At 38.9% G+C, this 25,417-nt stretch overlaps 1 protein-coding gene across 11 annotated transcripts in view; it reads left to right on the plus strand.

Annotated features, from left to right (window-relative positions):
* Positions 1–25,417, plus strand: part of NCOA1 (nuclear receptor coactivator 1) — a 204,812-nt gene that overhangs the window by 53,562 nt on the left and 125,833 nt on the right. For 2 of the 11 annotated variants that reach the window (XM_043917315.1, XM_043917317.1), the window contains exon 3: positions 15,580–15,663. The exons of 8 other annotated variants lie outside the window; for them this stretch is intronic. The gene's annotated coding sequence lies outside the window, so the exon portion shown is untranslated. Of the gene's footprint in view, positions 1–14,466; positions 14,616–15,579; positions 15,664–25,417 lie in introns of those variants that run through there. One more of the 11 variants, XM_043917316.1, reaches the window with a different exon arrangement.

Below are 25,417 nucleotides of genomic sequence, written 5' to 3' on the forward strand. Positions count from 1 at the left end.
AATTTGAGTCTGAATCTGATCAAGCCTCTAGCTCCAACTACTGATTTACAGGGAAACAGTGAAATGATACCATGGAGATGGAGTCAACAGGATCTAAGCTATGGGGAAGTCCTCGGGACATCAACTTTTTTTTTTTTTTTTAAACCAAATTGTGAGGAACAAAAGAAGAGAAAAGAAAGAAGAAAACTGGAATTAATAGTGATGTTGGACTTTATTTGGGTCCAGATTTTAATAAGTAAATGTAAAATAATCAGGGAAATTTGAACACTGAATATTTTACATTAAATTATTAATTTTTAGATATGATAGATAACAGCATGTAGTTATATTGAAAAAGAGTCACTATCTTTTAGAGGTACATATTAAAATGTTGATGGATGCAAGGATATGTGTGAGGTCTACTTTATTATTATCTTGAGTGGAGAGGAGGCTGTGGGTGGGGATGAATCAAGATTGGCCATGAGTTGATCATTGTTTATACTAGGCACTTGTGGTGTTGGAGGGTGGTGGTGGTATAATTCTTGATATTATTCTCTAAGTTTTTTGGAAGATTTCCCATAAGAAAAATGTCCAGAAATTTACATTTTCTCTTTGTTGGCTTGTAAGAATGCAGTTAAACTATGTGTATTTAGTAACCTGCCAGATTTTTATTTCTGATAATTTCTTGAGTTGTTGGGTTTTCTATATACAAAATCATATTGTCTACAAAGGACAGTTTTACTGTATAGTGCTTACTGTTTACCAAGCTCTATTTTAAGCACTGCACATATTAATCCATTGAAGTGAAGCCGCTCAGTCGTGTCCGACTGTTTGCAACCCGATGGACTGTAGCCTACCAGGATCCTCAGTCCATGGGATTTTCCAGGCAAGAATACTGGAGTGGGTTGCCATTTCCTTCTCTAGGGGATCTTCCCGACCCAGGGATTGAACCCGGGTCTCCCACATTGTAGGCAGACGCTTTACTGTCTGAGTTACCAAGGAAGCATTAATCCATTAGGTTCTTATAAAAGCCCCAGTGAAGTAGACATTAACTTGCCCAAGATTGCCTAGCTGGTATGTGGTACACCTGAACCCAGGCATTCTAGCCCTAGAGTCTGTACTTTTCTAGTTTTTATGTCTCTCCTTATAAGTTTTATTTTTAATCCCTCCACTCCAATCCTCGTACTGTTTATTTCTTTTGTTTTACTGTGCTGTCTAGAATTTAAACTTTTATTTATTATTTTTTTTCTTTTTTTCGAATTTAAACTTTTAGATAGCAGTTTTCATTTCAATTTTGATTTTGGAAGCTGTCTTAATATTTAGTGAATCCAGAGTCAAGTTTATTCCTGTGTCAATACACGGTACTCACTAAGAGACTAAGAATTGACTTAGTATGTAGCCAGAAGCCAAAGAATGAATGTATCACTGTTTACAGTTGCCAAGATTTGGAAGCAACCTAAATGTCCATCAACAGATGAATGGATAAAGATGTGGTACATATATGCAATGGAATACTACTCAGCCATAAAAAAGAATGAAATAATCATATTTGCAGCAACATGGATGTAACTAGAGATTATCATCGTGAAGTAAGTCAGACAAAGACAAATGTCATATGATGCCACTTATATGTGGAATCTCAAAAAATGATATAAATCAACTTATTTAAAAAACAGAAATAAACTCACAGACATAGAAAGTAAACTTATGGTTACCAAAGAGGAAAGGCAGTTGTGGGGGAGAAATTAGGAATTAGGGATTAACAGATAGCACACGACTCTATATAAAACATGTATATATTTTTTACATTCAGAATACATATAAGATATATATATTTCTGAATCACTTTGCTGTACACCTGAGACTAACACAATGTTGCAATTATATTCAATTTAAAAAAAGGAGCGAAGTGTATAGTAACAGCTTCTAGTCTTTTTTCACAGTTACTTTTATCTCTTGATCAGTAAGTATCTTATTCATGGTTCATTTTACTTTGAATTACTTGTTGATTCTATTGGTTCGATTTCCTGAATTTTTTTGTGACTCTCTGATAAAATTACTTCTTTCTTCCCCCAACCTCCACACCTATTATACAGTTACTTCTCATTGGACTTTACATAGGTTACCTGAGATAAAATTAGGCAAAGCATTTATTAGCACATGTTTAAGAGAAAACTCCTTCATAATTTTGTTTAAAAATTGTTATTTCTTTAATTAATTTTTTAAATGAGGAGAAGTGAATATGGTTTAGTTAGTTTAAGAAGCCCTAGGCCTGGGACATATGGGAAAAACTGTTGATAATGTGCTGTGGTGGTTTAATGAGTAATCTCTGTTCTCCATAAGACACTTTTTTTATAATAGTCTCTGAGTTTAAGAAAGATTACTGAGAGAGTTGGATACCAAAATAATACTTTTCTAGTAGGGAATGAGGTGATGGGAACAGTTTAGGGGAAAATGTACCTTGAGGAAGCTTTGGTTGGATGGGTCCCAAGCAACCTTATTTGAGCTAATTTAGAGTTGATATTGTTGTAGTACTTTACTTAATGTCTCATGTATTATGAGGTCTTTTCACTCTGCTTGGTGGGAATAAAAATTCTCTCTACCCTTGTATGAGTTTCAGGAATTCTTTGACCTATCTGTTTTTCATGGGTCCTTTCCCCAACCTCTACATGGGTCCTTTCCCCAACCTCTGGTAGTTTCCTGTCATAGATGACTGGCCAAAGGCTTGAGAGGAGGCCTCTGTAGATCTCCAGAGTTCTGTGTATGCAGGTCCCTTCTCTTTGGTAGGCTTTAACACAAGTTCTGGCCGCCGTGGCCTCCCTGAAGATTGCCAGTCTCTTGTCTCCTCAGTTCTCTGAGACTGCCAGGCTCTGCTGAAGTTCTCCCTCTCTACCCTGCATCCTGGAAACTGCTTCCAGGGTGTGTGAGGTGAAGCATTGTAGGGCTCACCTAATTTTTCCCCCTTTTCACAGGTATCCCACTCCTGCTTTGACTGTTATCCAATATCTGAAAGCTATTGTTTATTTTATCCCAGTTTTCTGGTTGTATATCCAGAAGGATTAATCAGATCCCTGTTAGTTTTTTGTAGAAATATTTGATTTTCTCTTCCTTCTTTTCTCTGTGTTAAGATGTGGACCTAAGTATAAAAAAAGAAACCAAGAAACCATTGGCTTGAGCTGAGTATTTCAGGTATTAGGCTTAACTAACTGTGTGCCTCTTGAGAAATCTGTATGCAGGTCAGGAAGCAAGAGTTAGAACTGGACGTGGAATAACAGACTGGTTCCAAGTAGGGAAAGGAGTACATCAAGGCTGTATATTGTCACCGTGCTTATTTAACTTAGATACAGAGTACATCATGAGAAACGCTGGACTGGATGAAGCACAAGCTGGAATTAAGATTGCCGGGAGAAATATCAATAACGTCAGATATGCAGATGACACCACCCTTATGGCAGAAAGCGAAGAACTAAAGAGCCTCTTGATGAAAGTGATAGAGGAGGTGAAAAAGTTGACTTAAAGCTAAACATTCAGAAAACTAAGATCATGGCATCCGGTCCCATCACTGCACGGCAAATAGATGGGGAAACAGTGGAAACAGTGGCAGACTTTATTTTTTGGGGTTCCCAAATCAGTGCAGATGGTGACTGCAGCCATGAAATTTAAAGACGCTTGCTCCTTGGAAGAAAAGTTAAGACCAGCCTAGACAGCATATTAAAAGGCAGAGACATTACTTTGCCAACAAAAGTCCATCTAGTCAAGGCTATGGTTTTTTCAGTAGTCATGTATGGATGTGAGAGTTGGACTATAAAGAAAGCTGAGCGCCTAAGAATTGATGCTTTTGAACTGTGGTGTTGGAGAAGACTCTGGAGAGTCCCTTGGACTGCAAGAAGATCCAACCAGTCCATCCTGTAGGAAATCAGTCCTGAATATTCATTGGAAGGACTGATGCTGAAGCTGAAACTCCAGTACTTTGGCCACCTGATGTGAAGAAGTGACTCATTTGAAAAGACCCCAATGCTGGGAAAGATTGAAGGCAGGAGGAGAAGGGGACGACAGAGGATGAGAGTTGGATGGCATCACCAACTGAATGGACATGAGTTTGAGTAGACTCAGGGAATTGGTGATGGACAGGGAGGCCTGGCATGCTGCAGTCCCCGGGGTCGCAAAGAGTCAGACACGACTGAGCGACTGAACTGAACTGAACTGAGGCAGAGGGGTTCCTAGTTGCCTGTGGTCCAAACCCTTTGATAATAATAAACATTCAGTTTCACTTGGTACATTCCTTCTCATTTTCATTTTCTGGAACCTATTGTGGTGGTAGGGTGGTTGGTCAAGAATTATGGTATTCTGAATCTTGGTTGGGTACTATTGTTGTTTAGTCCCTAAATCGCGTCTCTCTCTTTGCAACCCCATGAACTGTAGCCCACCAGGCTCCTCTGTCCATTGGATTTCCCAGGTAAGAATACTGCAGTGGGTTGCCATTTCCTTCTCCAGGGTATCTTCCTGACCCCAGGGATTGAACCCACATCTCCTTCATTAGCAGGCAGATTCTTTACCACTGAGCCACCTGGGAAGCCCTGGTTAGTTTAAGGTCTTAATACTCTTACTTTCAACTGGATTGAGACCTACTTTTACTTACTTTTTCGCAGCTGTTTCATTTTGCCATTACGTTTAATTGTATCAGGTTATTTTGGTTACGTTATTGGCTAGATAGTTGTCTAGATGGTTGTCATTTTTCACTGGATTGTATTTACTTCATCATGTGTTCTTCTGCATCACAGTAATGTTTAGGATCTTTGAAGGGTTTGATTTTTATGCATTATTATCTTTAGTTTTGGTCCTGCTTCTCTGTTCTTGCTTTTCTTTACCTAGAAATGAATGAGCAGATAAGTAACTGAATGTGAGTGAAAGTTGATCAGTCGTGTCCAACTCTTTGCGACCCCATGGCCTATACAGTCCATGAACTTCTCCAGGCCAGAATACTGAAGTTGGTAGCCTTTCCCTTCTCCAGGGGATCTTCCCAGTACAGGTATTGAACCCAGGTCTCCCGCCCTGGGGGCAGATTCTTTGCCAGCTGAGCCACAAGGGAAGCCCAGGGATACTGGAGTGGGTAGCCTGTTCCTTTTCTAGTGGATTTTCCCGACCCAGGAATCAAACTGGAGTCTCCTGCATTGCAGGCGGATTCTTTACCAACTGAGCTGTAAGGGAAGCCCTAGTAACTGAATGCTGCTGCTAAGTCGCTTCAGTCGTGTCCGACTGCGCCATCCCAGAGATGGCAGCCCACCAGGCTCCTCCGTCCCTGGGATTCTCCAGGCAAGAACACTGGAGTGGGTTGCCATTTCCTTCTCCAGTGCATGAAAGTGAAAAGTGAAAGTGAAGTCGAGCAGTTGTGTCCAACTCTTCGCTACCCCATGGACTGTAGCCTACCAGGCTCCTCCGTCCATGGGATTTTCCAGGCAAGAGTACTGGAGTGGGGTGCCATTGATGTATGTAAATATATACACACATATACACAGAGTGCATTTTCTCTATTCTGAGATTAATTATTGTGATATGTACTCTTTAATATACTTTAAAGAAAGAAGAAGCATTAAATTTATTTTGAAAATACTTCTTAGAAATTAACTGACAGAAGCATACATTTATCCATACAGTTCTATACCGTCTTCTTTGGAATCATAATACAAGAGTGAGTCTAATCCTTTTTCATTCTGACATGCTGATTTTCCTCACCTGTTATTGCCTTTTTACACATTATGATTATCAGTGTAGTTTTGAGTCATATGGGAAATGTTTGGAATTTAACTGCTTTTCTTTTTTGGCTAAATTCATAGTTTCAGTTTTTCTATAGATAAACTGAATTAAATAACTTCTCTTTTGAGTCAGCTGGAAACTTCTGACAGATATCCAGCACTTGGGTAATAGTACTTTATAAAATGTAAAGTGGTCTCACTGGTGTCTCCCAGCTCTGATAATTCTGTGATCTATTTTGAAGGACTGGACCATTTCTGTTGCCTTTAATTGCCCTTGCTTGTCTTGTGACAGACAGTATTTGCATCACAGTAGCTTTTTATTTCAGTGCTTTCTGAGAACGTTCTCAAGCAACAGTCAGGCTTTGGGATTTAACTTAACATTCTATAGCTTGTGAGTTTACCCATGTAGCTAATTCAGCTGTGGTGATATTTGGGTAAACAGATACTTCCTATGGGAAGGTATTTCTCACAGTTTTACACCTGGGCAAAGCAGTTACATACATCACAACTTACTCTTGCTTAACTACTGGTACGTTTTTCTGAACATTAATTCAGATACTTCTGTTTTCAGAAACCTAAAAATATTATTTTAAGGGAAACAAACATCTTTAGAATTGAGAAAATATGACAGGAAATAAGTACACAATAATCCTGATGTCTGCCAAGTGGTAGAATTATAAGTTTTGATCTGATCAGGTAGCAGTTATAAAAATTAGTGTTGAGCCTGTCCATATGCAAATATGTGGTTAACTTTTTAAAAACTGAAAAACTAGTGAAGCTATGCAAATAGTAACCCAAAGTGAGAAGACTAAAAAATTAAGTACATCTAAATGAAAAAACCACCGCAAAATTAAAAAGGAAAATAACAAAATGGAAGATATTTACAAATTTGACCTTAAATACTATCTAAAGTAATCATGAATATGTCAGGCGAGTGTATGCTCCTCGTTTGTCTCATCACAACAAAAATTTGGAGTGACGGACATTGAAGCCCCCTCGGTGGGTCACAGCTCTTGGAGGACAGACCGTGTTACAGCTCTTAAATAAATCAGTGTTACAGCTCAGTGTTACAGCTCTATTTATTTAGATAATAGCAGGAAAACCCATCTTCGAGGTGTGAGGGCACGTCGATCCAAAGATGGGAACAGAAGAGCGCCCCGTCGTGCTAGAGAGAGAGAGAGAAGAGGGCTTTGGCTCCTCTTTTTATATGTTTTTTTTTGTTCCCCCAGGCCTGTCCTATGCAAATTGGGCTTAGGCAGGAGCGTTGTTTGTTTTACCTGAGGTTCTCACTCCAGTCCTCGGACCTTCCTTTGTTCTATTTTCGTGGGCTTTCCCCTTCCAGGTCTTTTAGCCACCGCCATTTTGGACTCCTTTTCCCTATTCTAACTACCTAATAAATATTTAAAAATAATTATAACACGAAGATTCCAGTAAGTACATTGATAAAATTATGTCTATTAGGTCAGTGTAGAGTTATTAGAATAAACAAACATAAGGAAAAGAGTTTATCCTCCTGGGTAACTGAAACAATAGTGAATAATCTTTTTTTACTTATTTAATAACTATAATAAAGTAGTCCATAGGGAATCAAGTACTCGTGCATTGTTTTGGAATTGGTACAGTTGGCCTCTGGTTTTCTGATGAGAAATTCGCCTGTAGATAATGCATTGTTTTTCTCTGCCTGCATACACTATTTAGTTCTTTGTGTTTTGTTTCAAAAACTTTTTAAAAATGTGAGTGTGTTTGGATTTTTTTTGGGTTTAACCCATTTACAGTTTGCTCAGCTCTTCTTGAATTTGGTTAGCTTATGATTTTAACCAAATTTTAAAAATTGTCAGCAGTTATTTCTTCAAATAATTTTTCAGCCCATGCTTTTTCTCCCCTTTTTCTAGGACTTTGATGACATGAATGTTAGATGTTATGTAATTGTTCCAGTGGTCTCTGAGGCTCCATTTATTTTTTTCAGTCTATTCCTTTTCTCTTGTTCAGGTTGGATGATTTCTGTTGATCAATCTTTAAGTTCACTTGCTTTAATATCAATTTTTTCTTTGTTATTGCCATCCTGCTGTTGAATCCATCCATTGAATTTAATTTTGGCTGTTGTATTTTTTAATTCTAAAATTTCCATTTGATTCTCTGTATTTTTTGTATCTTTGCTGTGACTTTCTGTTTTCCCATTTGTTTCAGTAGTGTTCACAGTTGCATTTTGGTTTGTTTTACTGATAGCTGCCCTAAAATCATCGTTCGATAATTCAAATATGTTTGTCATGTCAGTACTGGTGTCTGTTAATTGTCTTGTCTCATTTAAGTTGCAGTTTTTCATATATTGCTTTATTTTTTTCATGAGTATAGTTATGATAAAAATGAATTTAGGGAATGAGAATAAAGAGGAAATAGAATCAGTCTATCTGTGTAAACTGAATTTCTTTCTGTATAAAGTAGAAATAATAATATCTACTCCACAGATTCTTTACAAAGACTACATGAGAACACATATCTAAAATACCCAACACAGTCCCTGGCATGTAACAGTGCTCAGAAAATATTAGTTACCTTTGCTTTTCTTTTTTCTGATTATAATTTTGAAAAATCTAAATCATTACTGTCATCTACTTGGCATTTTAAGGGAAGAGACTCTTTAAAAGAGGTCTTAACTTTCCTTCCTTAACTAGTTCTCTAAGTTGTGATTACTTAATATTAATACAAAGATCAGCTTGTTCCTCTGTACTGTGTTATCTTTTTGGTTGGGGGATGGACCTTTTTGTTGTTAAACCTAGATTAGTTTTCACCTTGTTCTACGTCCGAGGGAATTCATCCACTTTCTTCTGTTTCTTAGAGAATCTTCTCTAACAGTTATCCAGAGCAGAAGTGGAATGATGGATTGGCAGCTCCACCTTGCTTGCCAGCAGGATGACAAGTTCATCTTCCCTTTTTTCTTTTAGGGCTTTACAGCTAAGCTAGGGGAAAGGTAGAAGGAGGAAGTGGTAGAGAAGGAGTGCTGGTCACGACAGAAGTAAACACAGTGTGACAAAGCTCACGAAATCTTGCTGCTGCCGCTGCTAAGTCACTTCAGTCGTGTCCGACTCTGTGCGACCCCATAGACGGTAGCCCACCAGGCTCCCCTGTCCCTGGGATTCTCCAGGCAAGAACACTGGAGTGGGTTAGCAACTTCTTAAAGCCATAGGTAGTCTCTGACTCTTGCTGAGTTGGTAATTGGATGCCCTATTGGACTGATGCATTTTGACTTTTTTCTCTTTTCTCTTGAAACCACTTTGACTTTCATGATGGGAAGTTTTTCCTGAGAAAGCAATATTTAAGCTAAATTCTGAAAGTTGAGTTAGGAGTTATTAATACTAAGTGAGAAAGGAAGAATGTGGTGGCAGACAGAACCAGCTTATCTGAAGTTCTTGAGGTAAGGAAGGAGCATATAGCATATTGGAGGTACCCAAAGAATGTCAGTACAGAAATAAAGATGATGTGGTATTGGCAAAGGGATAGACACTTAGATCATTGGGACAGAGTAGACAGTCACAGAGAGTTGAACATGACTGAAGTGACTTATCTGGCTGGCAGGCAGGCAGACAGGCTAGAAACGGGACCCCTAGAAATATGGCCAGTTGATTTTTGATAAAGTTGCAAAAGCAGTTCTAGAGAGAATAACCTTTCTTTTTAGTAAATGGTGATCCATATATGATTTATATATACACACATATACAAACTGATTTATATATACACACATAAACATATGTACACACATTTTTGGAAATGTATTTATTTTCTGTAAGTGGTATATTTATATAGTTTGGCAGTTTGATTTTTTTTTTTAACTCTGCAGCATATTTAGGTCTGTGTTTTGTTGTTGTTTTATTTTTCTGCATTGTGTTTTATACTGTGGCTGTATCAGTCTTATTTGGAGCCTCAAGGTTTTTACTGCAGATTGTTTATAAGTTTTTAAAACTACAAACAGTGGAGTCAGGAGTATCTTGTATGTACTTTCTCATGTACCTGCATGATAGTTGCTTTAAGATAAAAAGAAGTGGAATTGCAGAACCATATGGTATATGAACTTTAAATGTTTCCTAAGGAAAATTTCAAACTTAATGCCAAAGTAGACAAAATAGAAGAATGAACTACTCACCTTCAAGAGTTATTAGTCTTGTTTTATCTGTACTTTCATTCACTTTATCTCCTCTCACATTTTGAAACAAATCCAGATACTGAGTCATTTGAGCTGTAAATATTCCATGTGTTCCTGGAAAAATATAAGGTGTTTTTGTTTTTTTAAGAAAAATGGAATTGTAATACCATTCCCTGAATATTCGTTGGAAGGACTGAAGCTGAAGCTGAAGCACCAATACTTTGGCCATGTGATGCAAAGAGCCATCTCATTGGAAAAGACCTGATTGGGAAAGATTGAAGGCATGAGGAGAATGGGGTGACAGAGGATCAGATGGTTGGATGGCATCATCCACTCAATGGACATGAGTTTGGGCAAACTCTGGGAGATAGTAAGGGACAGGGAAGCCTGGTGTGCTGCAGTTCATGGGATTGCAAATGGTTGGACACAACTGAGTGAGTGAACAACAAATCACACTTGAAAATTAACAATAATTCTTTAATATCTTTGAATATTGAGTCAGTATTCAAAATTTAAATTGTTTTAATGTCAGAAACATTTAATGTGAGAAACATTTCTTCCATTTTTTTTTTATTATTTACTTGTTTGAATTATGATCCAGATAAGGTTCACTTTTGAAAACTTTGTTTTCTACTTGAAGACCTTACTCATATTCCACAGATTTTTTTTTTTATTTCTAGGTGATTTTTATTTTTGTCTTTTCTGGAATGGAGTGGTTCTGATTTCTTTAAAACAAATCATAGTCTACCTGTTTCTGGTTCTGATTTCCCCGTTCCCTCCTTTATTTTACTTTACATTTTCACAGCATTTGTCACCTTTTCACAGACTTGATAATTTACCTATTTATTATGTGTATTGTTACTACCTGTGTTCCTTACTGTCTCTCCAAATCTGGAATGTAATTTTTACAAGGATAGGGATCTATCTTTTTATTTCTTGGCATCATACTGAGAACTGATATGAATTCTATGAGTTTTATATTCTCTTTTGAGTTTTATAAGGAGAAGTTTTCATGTTATATGCAAATAATGACTTTTGGGGAGTCTGTTCCTTTCTAGAATTAATATAACTTTTCCTTGGTTTGTTGCATTGACTAAGTCTTCTAATACTGTGTTGAATAGTTCATGTGATTTCCCTCAGTATTTGTTTTTAACATACATGAAAATTCATTTGTTACTTTATTCCTAAGTATTGATACAATGTTTACTCTTGACTTCTGATAGATTTTAACAAAGTAGGGAAGTTCATTTTTTGTTCCTATGTTGCTAAAAGTTTTTATTTTGGGATTTTGAATTTTATCAATGGAAAAGACACATAAATAATCTATATTTATGAAAGTTATCACCATTTTGTAGATGATACCACCAAGAGCGAGGAGTTGAACATATAGTGGTTGCTAAGAAACAGAAATTTAGGGGAACTTTTGGCAGTCTTAAAGGGTGGAGAGACTGTTGGACTTCAGGATTACAAGACATCTAGGGCTTGAATGACCAAGATCCTAAAGAGAATATAAACACAGAGAAGGAGAGCCAAAAGTCTGAACCATGTTTCCACCAGAAGTTTTTGCAGATTGCTAAACTGCACAAGCCAATAGGCAGAAAAGTTGAACCACTGGTGGCTACTAAGAAGTTGAGAAGCTAAGCAGAATTTTCAGCAGTTTCATGGTACTAAAGAAATAGAAGAATCCTGGTAGATATCCTAGGCTTACAGTTGAGATCTATAAATAACTATATTGTAACAGTAAGTCTAAACCAGAGAAGACCAGGTCTTTTTATTTTTTTAATTGAATTGTATGTAGTTCATGTACATTATATTATACAGTATAATATAGTGATTCACAATTTTTAAAGGTTATACTCCCTTTATAGTTATTATAACAGCTATATTCCCTGTGTTGTACATTTAAAAAATATTTATTTATTTATTTGGGTGTGCCGGGTCTTATTTATTTGGGTGTGCCGGGTCTTCGCTGCAGCATGTGGGATCTGGTTTCCTGACCAGGGATTGAACCCGTGACCCCTGCGTTGGGAGCACAGAATCTTAACCATTAGGCTACCAGTAAAGTCCCAATATTTGTAGTTTTTAAAACAATTATTTATTTATTTCATTTCATTCTTGGTTGCCCTGGGTCTTTGTTGCTGCACATGGGTTTTCTCTAATTGCAGCGAGCGAGGGCTGCCCTTTGTGACAGTGTGTGGACTTCTCAGTGCAGTAGCTTGTCTTGTTGCAGAGCACAGGCTGTAGGTGTGCAGACTTCAGTAGTTGCAACATTCAGGCTCAGTAGTTGTGACTCTTGGATTCTAGAGCTTGGGCTCAGTAGTGGTGGCACACGGGCATAGTTGCTCTGCATAATGTGGAATCCTCCTAGACTAGAGATTGAACCTATGTCCCCTGAATTGGCAGGTGGATTCTTATCCACTGTACCATTAGGAAAGTCCCAGCTGTAATAACTTGTGCCTCTTAAGTCTCTGCCCCTCCCCACTTCCCTGTCTCTACTTATAACCACTAATTTGTTCTCTATATATGTATCTACTTTTTTTGTTATATTCAGCAGTTTTATTTTTTAAATTCCACATAAAAGTGATGTCATACAGTATTTGTCTTCCTGTGTCTTGACTTATTTCACTTAGCATAATGCACTCCAAGTCCATCCATGTTACAAATGGCAAAATTTCATTCTTTTTTATGGCTGAGTAGTATTCCATAGTGTGTTGTGTGTATGTGTGTATATATATATGCATCACATCTTCTTTGTTCATTCTTCTGTTGATAGACACTGAGGTTGTTTCCATATCTTGGCTATTGTAAATAATGCTGCTGTGACCATTGGGTGCATGTTCATCGGTCTCAATATGATTGAAAATTGTCTTCAGATTAGCTTAATGTCTGATTAAATGGAATTAGGTCCCATTACCAACCAGGAACTAAAGAAGATCTATTGAAAAAGATATCAGACACAACCTCTACAATTTTTATTATGCAATATCTGACATTCAGTCTCCAAATTCCAGGCATGCCAAGAGTTATGAACGAGAGAAAAACACATATGTAACCACAGATGATCAGATGTGGACTTCAGTGCCACTTCCTTCATCCCTTTTTTTTTCAGATGAGAAATCTGTCATTTGAATTTTTTTTTTCCTATAGGTAAAGCATTGTTTCTCTCTGGCTATTTTCATTATATTTTCTTTGTCCTTAGTTTTCAGAAGCTTAACTGTAAACTCTCTTGGTGTGGATTATTTTGAACTTACCTTGTTTAGGATTCACTTAGTTTCTATAAACTTGTGTGTTTTTCTAAGCTTGAGAAGTTACAAGCTTTTGTTTCTTAGTGAACTTTTTCAGTCTTACCCTTTTTTCTCTCTTTTTGGGGCTCAGAAGACATGGGATATAAGTCTTTTGTTGTAGTTCCACAGGTCCCCAAGGCTCTGTTTTATTTTGTTTTATTTTTCAGTGTTTTCCCTCTATTGTTTGGGTTGGGTAGTTTCTTCTGTTCTATCATCCAGTTCAGTGATTCTTCCCTCTGTCCTCTCCATTCTACTGTTGTTCTCACCTGTTGAGTTTTTCATTTCAGTTATTGCATGTTTTCAGTTCTGACATTTTTTTTTTTTTGGTGTATTTTTTTTCTTAATTGAGACTCCCTGTTTTTTATTTGTTTCACTCATGTGCATAGTTGCTCTCGGAGATATTTTTATAATGTCACTTCAAACATTATGTCAGTAGTGGGGCCATCAGGATTTTAATCCAGAATCTGCTTCTCAGTAACTTTATGAAGCTGGGCAACCTCAGGGGTTTTAATCTCTAATCTAATCTCTATATTCCTTGCTTTTCATCTGTGTAAAATGGGACTAATAACAGTAATTAGTAACTGCTTCATAGAATTATGGTAAGGGTACAGTTAATATGTATAATATGTTTATAGCATTAGCTAAGCACATAGTATTAATAATGTTCAATAAATATTGTGTGTGTGTGTAGTTGCAAAGTCATGTCCAACTCTTTGTGAACCCATGGACTGTAGCCTGCCAGGCTCCTCTGTCCATAGGATTTCCCAGGCAACAATACTGGAGTGGGTTGCCGTTTCCTTTTCCAGGCGATCTTCCTGACCCAGGGATCAAACTCGGGTCTCCTGCGTTGGCAGGCGGATTCTTTACCACTGTGACGCCAGGGCTTCCGTTATCAGGTAACTGGTGCCTGTGAACTGTCTTTTTTCATTCAGTTTGACATGCTTCTTGTTGTGATGAGAGTTATGAGATTTCTCGTTGTGATGAGTGATTTTTATTTGATACCTGGACATTTTGGATATTATGTTCTGAGACACTGGATCTTATTTAAGCATTCTGATTTAGCTGGCTTCTTCTGGCACTACTCCGGCATGGGAAGGAGGGGAGTGCTTTGCCACTTTACTGCCTAGTGGGAATAAAAGTCCAAGTGCCTCACTCTGCCTTTGTTGACTCTCAAGTTTGTGGGAGATTCCTCACTACTGCTGCTCAGAGATGGGAAGTCTGGCCTCCACTGACTTCCCCAGCTGGGAGGGGCTGGTTTGCCTCAGCCCTGCTCCCCACATGTCCTCCACAGGGGCCTTTTTACTGTTGGACAGTGGCAAAAGGCCCGACTCCACTGGGCCTCTTCTGACACTAGCCTGTACCAAGGAGAGGGAAGTACACCTTCTTACTGCCAGGTGGACACCCTGGCTCTCCATGTGGTCTTCACTGACACCAGCAGGAAGAAGGTCTCATTGTCACTTGGTAAGGACCAACTCCCAAATGGCCTTCTCTGACACCACTGTGGTAGGGAGTGTGGGTTACCTTGTTACAGCTTGGAAAAGGTCCTTAGAAGGCTAGGTTCTCCACTTGACCTTTGCTGGTAGAGCTTGGTCCACAGTTTTGTTCTGTGAGGTTTGTCTGGGTATAACAGCTTTTTGTCTAGATTGGTTCTTTCCTGATCTTTTGGCTGGGGAGAACAGGATTTTTTTTATTTGGTTGATTGTTTTGAAGGGTCTGGGCCTGTTGATATTTCTAGGTTTCAAGCTTCCTCAGCTCCAAGTCTAGAGCATATGTGGCACAAAAGAAAACCCATAGAACTCACCACCGTGTTGTTTTCCTTAGATCTGGTGATTTCTAACTGATCCACCTTCTCTCCACCTTTAGAGTCTACTTATGTTTGTTATATCAATATTTGTTGTCCAGACTTTTTAGTTTTACTTAGTGGGAAGAACAGGGAAAAATATTATCTATTCTGGAAGACCTTAAGTACTTTAAATTCTTAATTGTTTAATTTTCAATATAATTAAAGTACCTTTTAGTCTGTTTGCCATCTGTTGATTGAGTAGAATTTTATCAGTGTGCCTCACTTTTAGGGCTTTAAATTTTTTTTAATGAAAGTATGACTTACCATCTAGAAATAGAAGTTTTAGAATTAATCTTTTAGTCTTAATTATTTTGGAGGAAGAGCAACAATTTTCTATATCCCATTTTATTAAAAGTATATACATAAAATCTCTGGTTTTTGTTTGCTTAAAGATGAAGTCCCAAGAAGGCTTATGTATTAATTATGTATATCTTAATAAATAAAGGATAGTACTTTAAATATATTAAATTTATTTACTGCCACTACCACCCCCACTTCGAGTTTTCTTAGTAGATTACATTAACTTCATGCAGTTGATCCAGATAGCTCCAACTGACTGTTTAATTATTCTCCTGATTTCAGGTTCTCTTACAGCTACATCAGAGATTGAATTAATATGCTAAGAAATCACTAAATCCTGCTCTGAGGGGTTTAGAAATAAGTTGGGTAAGTTTAATATCATCTTAAATACTACCTGGATTTTTCTAGTGAATTCCTGATTTGGACCTGTTATGCGCCCTGCATCAAGCTGGACACATTGAATGGAGAGCATGTTCTCAACTTTGATTTTGCTCTTTGCTTATGGAGCTTCTCAGTTTTCTTTTGGATCGGGAGCCCCTTGGAAGGTTTGCATAAAGCTGTTGTCACTTTTCACAAACATTCATAGATATTCAGAGAGTTTGAGGACCTTCTGAAATCCCCCAGAGTTCACAGGCCTTGGGTCAAGTGTCTGCTCTATAGTTTTTAAGACACTTTTACTTGCTTTGTTGCTCTTTTATTAATAAATATCACAAGAGCCCTGAGAATTAGTGGCTTGTATTCATATTTAATAATGAAGAAACCGGTGCTCAAAGTGGTGTGTGGCTTATCCAGTCGTGTAGCTATGAAATGCAAGTGTAGAACTGACGGCTTTCTAAATTGTGACAGTGTTTCAGGGGGCATCAGCATTCTCTAAGGTTCTTGGTACTTACTGTCAAATTGCTTCCTTATAAGGTAGAGTTGTCTTTTCCTCACTGTCAGGAAATGAGCATGCCTTTTCACCATGTTATCACATTGAGTTTTCCCCCACACCATTGTTTCTTAAACTGATATGTATATGGGTATATACATTTATTTTCAGATTCTTTTCCATTATAGGTTATTACAAGACATTGAATATTATAGTTTCCTGTGCTATATAGTAGGTCCTTGGTTTTTATTTTATATATAGTAATGTGCATCTGTTAATCCCAGACTCCTAATTTATCCATGTCCCCCACCATGCTATACCCTCTAGTAACCATAAATTTGTTTTCTGTGTCTGCAAATCTGTTTCTATGTTTCAATAATAAGCTCGTTTATTATTCTGTTTTTAAATAAGCTCGTATAATTTTTTTTACATTGATATAAGATGCTATTCATCTTTCTCTGACTTCACTTAGTATGATAATCTCTAGGTTCATCCATGTTGCTGCAAATGGCATTATTTTATTCTTTTTATGGCTGAATAGTATTCCATTGTATCTGTGTACCACATCTTCTTTATCCATTCCTCTTTTGATGGACATTTAGGTTGCTTTCATGTCTTGGCTGTTGTAAAAGGTGCTGCAGTGAACACTGGGGTGCATGTATCTTTTTGAATTAGTTTTGTCCAGAAATGGAATTGCAGGATCATATGGTAATATACAACCATTACCATATGGAACCATTTTGCCTTTTTGCATTTCTTTTTTTGGGGGATGGTCTTGATCCCTGCCTTCTGTACAGTGTCACAAACCTCCATCCATAGTTCTTCAGGCACTCTGTCTATCAGATCTAATACCTTGAATCTATTTGTCACTTCCACTGTATAATCATAAGGGATTTGATTTAGGTCATACCTGAATAGTCTAGTGGTTTTCCCTACTTTCTTCAATTTAAGTCTGAATTTGGCAATAAGGAGTTCATGATCTGAGCCACAGTCAGCTCCCGGTCTTGTTTTTGCTGACTGTATAGAGCTTCTCCATCTTTGGCTGCAAAGAATATAATCAATCTGATTTCGGTATTGACCATCGGGTGATGTCCATGTGTAGTGTCTTCTCTTGTGTTGTTGGAAGAGTGTGTTTGCTATGACCGTTATGTTCTCTTGGCAAAACTCTATTAGCCTTTGCCCTGCTAAGGGCATTCATTCTGTACTCCAAGGCCAAATTTGCCTGTTACTCCAGGTATTGCTTGACTTCCTACTTTTGCATTCCAGTCCCCTATAATGAAAAGGGCATCTTTTTTGGGTGTTAGTTCTAGAAGGTCTTGTAGGTTTTTATAGAACTGTTCAACTTCAGCTTCTTCAGCATTACTGGTCAGGGCATAGACTTGAGTTACTGTGATATTGAATGGTTTGCCTTGGAAACGAACAGAGATCATTCTTTCGTTTTTGAGATTGCATCCAAGTACTGCATTTCAGACAGTTTTGTTGACTATAAGGGCTACTCCATTTCTTCTAAGGGATTCTTGCCCACAGTAGTAGATATAATGGTAATCTGAGTTAAATTTACCCATTCCAGTCCATTTTAGTTCACTGATTCCTAAAATGTCAATGTTCACACTTGCCATCTCCTGTTTGACCACTTCCAGTTTGCCTTGATTCATGAACCTAACATTCCAGGTTCCTATGCAATATTGCTGTTTAGTGCATTGGACTGGAAAAGGTCAGTTTTCATTCCAATCCCAAAGAAAGGCAATGCTAAAGAATGTTCAAACTACCGCACAATTGCACTCATCTCACATGCTATCAAAGTAATGCTCAAAATTCTCCAAGCCAGGCTTCAACAGTACGTGAACCGTGAACTTCCAGTTGTTCAAGCTGGATTTAGAAAAGGCAGAGGAACCAGAGATCAAATTGCCAATATCTGTTGGGTCATCAAAAAAGCAAGAGAGTTCCAGAAAAATATCTATTTCTGCTTTACTGACTATGCCGAAGCATTTGACTCTGTGGATTGCAACAAATTGTGGAAAATTCTTAAAGAGATGGGAATACCAGATCACCTGACCTGCCTCCTGAGTAATCTGTATGCAGGTCAAGAAGCAAGAGTTAAGAACAGACGTGGAACAACAGACTGGTTCCATATTGGGAAAGTAGTATGTCAAAGTTGTATATCGTCACCCTGCTTATTTAACTTATATGCAGAGTACATGAGAAATGCTGGACTGGATGAAGCACAAGCTGGAATCAAGATTGCAGGGAGAAATATCAATAATGTCAGATATGCAGATGATACCACACTTATGACAGAAAGCGAAGAAGAACTAAAGAGCCTGTTGATGAAAGTGAAAGAGGAGAGTGAAAAAGTTGACTTAAAACTCAACATTCAGAAAACTAAGATCATTGCATCCGGTCCCATCACTTCATGGCAAATAGATGGGGAAACAGTGACAGACTATTTCTTTGAGCTCCAAAATCACTGCAGATGATGACTGCAGCCATGAAATTAAAAGACACTTTACTCCTTGGAAGGAAAGTTATGACCAATCTAGACAGCATATTAAAAAGCAGAGACATTACTTTGCCCACAAAGGTCCATCTAGTCAAAGCTATGGTTTTTCTGGTAGTCATGTATGGATGTGAGAGTTGTACTGTAAAGAAAGCTGAGATCTGAAGAATTGATGTTTTTGACCTATGGTGTTTTAGAAGACTCTTGAGAGTCCCTTGGACAGCAAGGAGATCCATCCAGTCCATCCTAAAGGAAATCAGTCCTGTACCTTCATTGGAAGGACTGATGCTGAAGCTGAAATTCCCAATACTTTGGCCACCTGGTTGCAAGAACCAACTCATTTGAAAAGACCCTGATGCTGAGAAAGATTGAAGGCGGGATGAGAAGGGGACAACAGAGGATGAGATGCATCACCAACTCAGTGGACATGAGTTTGAGTAAGCTCTGGGAGTTGGTGACGGACAGAGAGGCCTGGCGTGCTGCAGTCCATGGGGTCACAGAGAGTGGGACACGACTGAGTGACTGAACTGAACTTATGGTAATTCTATTTTTAGTTCTTTAGTAGTAGTAGTGAAAGTCACTCAGTCGTGTCTGACTCTTGCGACCCCAGGGACTGTAGCCAACCAGGCTCCTCTGTCCATGGGATTCTCCAGGCAAGAATACTGGAGTGGGTTGCCATTTCCTTCTCCAGGGGATCTTCCCAACCCAGGAATTGAACACAAGTCTGCTGCATTGCAGGCAGATTCTTTACCAACTGAGCTATGAGGGAAGCCCTTTTAGTGCTTTAGAGAACCTCTATACTCTTCTCCATAGATGCTACACCAGTTTACATTTTCAGCAATAGTGTAGGAAGTTTCCCTTGTCTCCACACCCCCTCCAGCATTTGTTATTTGTAGATGTTTTGATGATGGCCATTCTGACTGGTGTGAGGTGATACCTCACTGTAGTTTTAATTTGCATTTCTCTAATAATTAGCAGTATTGAGCATCTTTTCTTGTGCCTGTTGATCATCTGCATAAATATTTTTTGTTTAATCTTTCAGAATTTTTTTAATGATGCTATATAGAAATCTAACTTTTTTCTTCTAAATTAGGTAATTCATTTGGGTAGCATTTATTGAATGTTTCTTTGGTTACCCACTGTTTGAAGTCTACCTTTATCATATAAAAAATTCCCATATATTTATATATGTATTTGTCTGTAAAATGTTCATTTGATCTTATTCTGTATTGCTATGTGTTTATCATACTCTTTTAATGTTATATTATTTAAAGTAACTTTTAAGTTTTCTCTTCCTAGACTTTTAAAAATGTTTGTCTTGATTTGAGCAGAAACTAATATCTCTTTATTATCTATACTTATGCACCTTAGTGGAATCTTCTGTCTCTGTACTCCTGGGGACTTTCCTTATGTTCTCTGGCTCCCAGGAGTCTTTCCCTGGCTTTCTCACTAGAACTCAGAGTTTTCTTTCTCTCGGTAGTGGTGCCCACCCGCACCCCTCCAGCCCGCCACGCTTCAGTGTTGCACAGTTACACCCCCCAGAGCCCTCCTCGGTTGAAGGAATAAGGGGGTAAAAAGGAGAAATGAGGCTGCCTTCCCCAACCACAATACTCTTCATGCCACCCTGCTTCCTTTTTCTAGTTTCTCAGGAGATTGGAGCCAGTTTTCTCTTAGGCCTTTAGGTTTCCTGCCTCACTTGTACAGCTTTATGACTTGTACTGGCTTCAGAGCAGGTGAGCAGAGAAAAAAAAGAAAAGGAGCTGGGAACTCCCCATCCCAAACATTTACACTTCCCAGCTTGCAGAAGCCCCTTTTATTCCAGTGAGAAAGAGGGAGTTTCTTTTACAGTTGTTGCTGTGTGCACCTGCTGTGTAATTCTGGGACTCGACCCACCCTCATGTCAAAGTGATAAACAAGAAAGGATTTTTAAAATAGCATGAACTCACTGCAAGATTGATTGTTCTTCACGTTTTGACTTCCCTCCCCAGTTTGCCTGCCATTGTTTATTTTTCAGAGTTCTCAGGTAGCTGCTTTTAGGATTCTCTCCAGAGTTTTTTACTAATTGTAATCAGTGGGAGAGTTATAATGGGCTTTTACTCCATCTTGGCCTTCACTGAAAGTCAAGATATTTCATTTTGAAAATAATTTTTGTTTTTCTAAAAATTCTTTCTTTTTCCTTGGTTACTACATTTTACGACAGTTTTCTTATTTTATGGATATATTGTCCTGAATCTCTCTGAAGATACCAGTTAAAGAACATTTGATTTCTTTTTGTTGCCTTACTTTCTTTTTTATGGGTCTTTGTGCCTTTGCTTTTTCACCTTAGTGCCTCTTTTAGTTTTTATCAAGTAGCTGATGATTCTTGGCTTGCTCTTGTTCAGTTGCTCAGTCGTGTCTGACTCTTTGCGACACCAAGGACTGCAGGACACCAGGTTTCCTTGTCCGTCACTGTCTCCCAGGGTTTGCTCAAACTCATCTCCATTGAGTTGATGATGTCATCCAACCATCCTATCCTCTGTCACCCACTTCTCCCGCCTTCAATCTTTCCCAGCACCAGGGTCTTTTCTAGTGTGTCTGCTCTTCACATCAGGTGGCCAAAGTATTGGAGCTTCAGCTTCAGCATCAGTTCTTCCAGTGAATATTCAGGGTTGATTTCCTTTGCGATTGACTGGTTAGGTCTCCCTGCAGTCCAGGGTACTCTCAAGAGTCTTCACCACCACCACAGTTTGAAAGCATCAGTTCTTGGCTATTCTTCTTTATAGTATTTTTAAATGAAGGTCTAAACCAGTGTTTGTCCCACTTCCGTATATGTAACGGTCACTTGGGGACCAAGTTTAAATGCAGATTCCTAGCCTTATTCTCAAAACATCTGATTCAGTATGTCTGGGTGGAGCATTTAAACAGTTTAGATAATTCTGATGCTGGTAACATCTTGGTAACTGGTGTAATTCTATAAAGGTCAGTTCTCCTCTCCAGAAAATTGTATTCTCCACTGAATATTATCACTGACCACATGACTCTGCCAGTTGGTTTCCCACTTGCTGTGGTAAATGGGATGTAGAGTTCCTTTTTTCTTTTTTCTGCAATTGCAAAGACAAGGCTAACAAACTTCTGCCGTAAGTGAAAGTGAAAGTCGCTCAGTCATGTCCGACTCTTTGCAACCCCATGGCCTATACAGTCCATGGAATTCTCCAGGTCAGAATACTGGAGTGGGTAGCCTTTCCCTTCTCCAGGGCATCTTCCTAACCCAGGGATTGAACCCAGGTCTCCCACATTGCAGGAAAATTGTTTACCAGCTGAGCCACAAGGGAAGCCAAGAATACTGGAGTGGGTAGCCTATCCCTTCTCCAGGGGATCTTCCCAACCCAGGAATTGAACCAGGGTCTCCTGTGGATTCTTTGTAGGTGGATTCTTTACCAACTGAGCTATGAGGGAAGCCTCTGCTATAAGGAAGGGATTTATCTACAGGGAGAGTTCTGATTAGTTCTGCGTTGTCTCCCTCGATCACAGTCTATTGAGATTGTCCCTAACCTATTATCTCCAACTCAAAGTTCATACTATAAGTCCTCTAACAAAGACTTTAGACTCACAGTAAATGCTGTGGTCAGCATTTACCGTTTATCATCAGAGTTTTTATTGGTTATCTTCGGTGATTTTTCACTTAGTTATTCTGTGGCTTGACATGAGGTGTTTGAGGAGAAGAAGTGGATACTCAGTCTGCCATCTTGAACTGGAAATCCATCATTACTTTTAAAGTGATGTTGATTTCTAGTATGCCAAGAAGTGTTTCTTTTGAATTCTTACATAAAACAAACATCATAAAGTCGGTAGCAGGATCATAACTTATTCTTGCTGACTCAGGTATATGAAGAAAATATAGCTTCTCTATTTTTCTAAAAGTCCTGTCTTCCTTTTGATGAACCCTGGCTACTGGGTAACTGGAGGAAGAGTACCCGTGTTATTCCAAGCTGGTAAACTAAGTCATGTCTAGTAATTTGAATTGATCTCTTCGGATATTTCAGTCTCTGTTTGAATACTAGTCAGTTAGGTATCATCTCTTTTCTCTCGCTTTCCCACAATGAAATCTGGGTTTATGGATGCTTGTGTGACCTTGTAGTCATGGTAGGGTACCAGAACCATCAAGTCCATGTGCTGTTTTCTCTGGTTTCTTACTGGTCTCTCCTTTAAGGTAACTGGTCAGGCTATTTCCTGGAACTGTGACTACTGTGGTGCTACCAGCACTGTCCTAGAGTATTCTTCAGATGTCTGAAGCTGAAGTTTACAGCTAATGTTACTCTAGATCTGTTCTCTTGGTTCCCAGGATCTATTGCCATTTGCCCAGGTGTCATGGATAACTGGAGAAGGCAATGGCACCCCACTCCAGTACTCTTGCCTGGAAAATCCCATGGATGGAGGAGCCTGGTAGGCTGTGGTCCATGGGGTTGCTAAGAGTCGGACACGACTGAGCGACTTCACTTTCACTTTTCATTTTCATGCATTGGAGAAGGAAATGGCAACCCACTCCAGTGTTCTTGCCTGGAGAATCCCAGGGACGGGGGAGCCTGGTGGACTGCCGTCTGTGCGGTCACACAGAGTCGGATACGACTGAAGTGACTTAGCAGCAGCAGCAGCATGGATAACCTGAGGTCTGGTTTGGGATTCCCATCGACTCACTAGCCAGGTGGTCTCTTTTGCCAGGCCTCTGTTGTGGAGCCGCTTTGCCCCTGTTACAGGGACCTCTTTCGGCAAACTTAAAATCAGCATCTTAAGTTACCTTTCTGCACTAGTTTAGAGCACTTAGGAATTTCCCAGAGCCTTTTATGGCACATAGGAGAAAAAGGAGACCCAGAGCAGGTCTCACACCCTTCCTCTGTCGGATCGGGCTGCTATGCATGTGCTCTGGTGTGGCGTTCTTCAGCTTGTGCTGGGTGTGTATGTGCTCAGTAGCTCAGTTGTGTTCGACTCTTTGGCCCCTCCCCCCTGCCCCCTTGGACTATAGCCTTCAGTCTCTTCTGACTGCGGAATTTCCCAGGCAAGAATACTGGAGAGGGTTGCCATTTCCTTCTCCAGGGGATCTTCCCCACCCAGGGATCAAGTTCTCTTGTGTCTCCTGCATGTGCTGACAGGTTGTTTACCGCTAGTGCCCCCTGGGGAGCCCAGGGTGTGTATGAGGGGAGATAATGGCTTGGTGGAGGTGGGCAGTGGGGGTACACAAGATGTTTCTGGAAGGCTGTGACTTTGCACTTACTCAACAAGAAGCAGAGCAGAAACCATTCTAACTCCCAGATTTCCTTGATCTTTCAGACATTCTTTTTCTTTTGCAGCCTCAACCTGGACTGGGTAAAGGAAGTCCTGGTCTGATCACTTGCTTCTCCTGTCTCAGTCTTTTAATGTCTTTATCCCACAGTCCTTTGGCCAGAATCAGGATTTTTTATTTTATTTTTTTTTTTTGGCTGTGCTGAATCTTCGTTGCTGTGGAGGCTTTCTCTAGTTGCCTTGAGTCGGGGGCTATTCTCTAGCTGCAATGCACGGGCTTCTCATTGCAGTGGTTCTCTTGTTGGGGCGCACAGACCCTAGGGCATGCGGGCTTTAGTAGTTCTGACACGTGGGCTCAGTAGTTTCAGCTCTGGGGCTCAAGAGCACAGGCTCAACAATTGTGGCCCATGGGCTTAGTTACTCTGCAGCATGTGGGGTCTTCCTGTGATCGAACCCATGTCTCCTCCATTGGCAGGTAGATTCTACACTGAGCCACCAGGGAAGCCCCAGAATCAGGAATTTGAGGCTTTAATTTGCAGTCTCTCGGTTTTATCCTCCTTCTACCCTAGGTAGTAGGCATTATGTTCTAGCTATCATGAGCAAAAGAGATATCTGCTCTCCAAAGTGAAAGAAACTGCACTCTGAGTCTTTCAAGCTTGGTCAGAAAACATTAGTGTAAAAAAAAAATCTTTCTTTGGGAAAACCAGACTTTCAAGACTTACCTTGCTGCAGAATCCTTTCTTTAACTCAAAAGGCAAATGTTAAATATTATTTTTTTATGTATCTAAACTTCTCTAAGGAAGTGGTTGCTACTTGTAGAGCAGTAGAAAAGTTAGTAGAAGGAAATGCAAATGGGAGAAAATATAACTGTTTTCCTAATCATTAAGGTATATCTACCCTCATTACTCTTCTTTTTAAAAATTTCCTTGTTTTTCCTTATACATTTACTCTTACCCTTTTATTCTGGTATATGATTATATTTCTAAAACATACTAAAACATACTTTAGTTTTTATTTGATTTATATTAAGCCTGTGATTTTTGGATCAGTTTGTATCTTAATAATAGTTTTCCCAAACAGGAAAATAATCTGTCTGTATTTTTTCCTATCTTTAAAAAACATTTATTAGTAAGGTTTTGTAAAAATTTGAAACATGATTTTAAAATATAGAGCTAATATTCTTTTTTACATGATTTTTTTTCTTTCTGTTTTTGTGTCTGTGTAAGAAAGCAAAATCCAGTTTGCAACTCGGTTGCTTGTGCTTTGTGGCTCTTTCCTGTGTGTTCCCATGGTACTTTGTTTATTTGTTTTTTCTAAAATTCCTCATATTTGTATTTACTTGGGTGGATCAGGTCAAGGGCAGGGACTCAGGTAGTGCTTATCTTTATTTGCCTTAGTGCCTAACAAATTCCTGCTCCTAAGAGGCTTGGGGAAATTAGCACTTCCTATACTCCTTCCCTGATTTATTTTTCTCCATAGTACTTACCGTATTCTAACAG

This window comes from Cervus elaphus, chromosome 11 (assembly GCF_910594005.1).
Source record: "Cervus elaphus chromosome 11, mCerEla1.1, whole genome shotgun sequence".
NCBI lineage: Eukaryota > Metazoa > Chordata > Mammalia > Artiodactyla > Cervidae > Cervus > Cervus elaphus.